Below are 1,598 nucleotides of genomic sequence, written 5' to 3'. Positions count from 1 at the left end.
TACCTTGCTGAGTATTGCATCTAATGTGCTGTCAGATTAAATATATCGTGTATAAATTTGTGAAAGGTGAGAGCAGCTGCAATGCAGCTGGTACAGCAAAAAAGTCGATATTTGTGCTTGAGTCATTAAAAGCTGATGCATGAACATCCGTAATTGCTAAACACAGGTACAAGAGTATCAGTCGCTGTTAAAAGATGATCCGTAAGTGTCCAAGGTTATCAGTCATTTTTTAAAGGCTTTAAAAGGCCGCCCTAACAGCACTGTTAACACCTGTGAGTGTCAGTCGTTCTTTACACCAACTACCAAAGCCTGCTGTCTTTCAGTTCTATGACCTTGTTTTTAGTTTTTAGTATTGACCTGGTCTTGTTGCTCAGAAATGCAGAATTAAATGGATTTTACAAATATTGCATGTTTGTGGCATTTATTGCTCGTCTGCTTTTAAGTTCACTTTTCAGTGAAACTCGCTGCAAAGTTGTGGACAGGATTCGCTCACATCACAAGTTTGCTGGTTTTTGCAGCTAAGATCCTCGCTTTGCACTTGAATCCCCGATACGCTGCATTTGCTTGGCTGCACATGTAGGTCTGTGTTCAGGCGGTCGGTGGCTTGTAGCACCTCTTCCCTCAACAGACCTCAAGCAGTCTTGGCAAAACAGAACCCAGGATGACCCAATCCACACAGTACATTCACCTTGTATTAAACACTCATTCTTCTCATTTCCAAGCACTTCTACTATGCTCAAGGTGCTTATTGACAACAAAAGGCTGTTCTATTTGTTAACATTTTTAATGGGCTGCACAGTGGCACAGCGGGTGCTGCTTCTGACTCCCAAGAACCTAAGCTGTTTGGTTAAAGATTCAAATCCTGCTAACAGCATTTAGGTAACTGATGCTCCATAGGACACTGTTAGACTGGGACTGACAGTGCAAGTATGATAAACTAATGACTTTGTTTCTTTGATTTCTTTATGATAAATACCTGTTGGGAAACAGTGAAATTACAGGGGGTCGACCGGATGCCACCAACAGCAGAAGTGCTAGCTGCCATAGTCTCACTTTGGCAACAGATGAGTTTGAAATTCCTACCCTGGTATGACTGAAGATGAAACAGCTTAATAAAATAAAGCACAGTATTTAACTACGGTAATGCTTTTGAGATTTATAGCCAAACCAATGTTCCTCTCAGCATGGCAGTCATAAAAATGAGGTATAATGAGTCTGTTGAGTTAGCCTGCATGTTACCTCATTATTAATGATACTTGGTGTAATTTAATAAAAGCACTTAAGCTTTCAGGAAGTGAAGGCAGAGACACAGGTCATGTTCCAAACAAACATTTACTACAGTGTACAAAACACGGTACAGTGACATTTCAGTGTAAGTGATTAAAGGAACAGGTAGTGTTGAGGTCTGGGCAATTGCCTGCCTCCTCATCTCAAGGTTGCTGGTTCAAATCCCCCAGATGCTGTTGAACCCTTGCTTTCAATGCTTACCCTGAAATGCCCACTGTGTAAATGGGTAAATCATTATAAATGATCTTAGATTCAAAAAAGTTAAAAATATTAAAATACTGTAAACTGGAGGATATTCTGCAACATGACAG

Source organism: Scleropages formosus, chromosome 11, assembly GCF_900964775.1.
Source record: "Scleropages formosus chromosome 11, fSclFor1.1, whole genome shotgun sequence".
NCBI classification, from domain to species: domain Eukaryota; kingdom Metazoa; phylum Chordata; class Actinopteri; order Osteoglossiformes; family Osteoglossidae; genus Scleropages; species Scleropages formosus.
The sequence above is the reverse complement of the archived record's forward strand: the minus strand, read 5'-3'. Positions refer to the sequence as shown.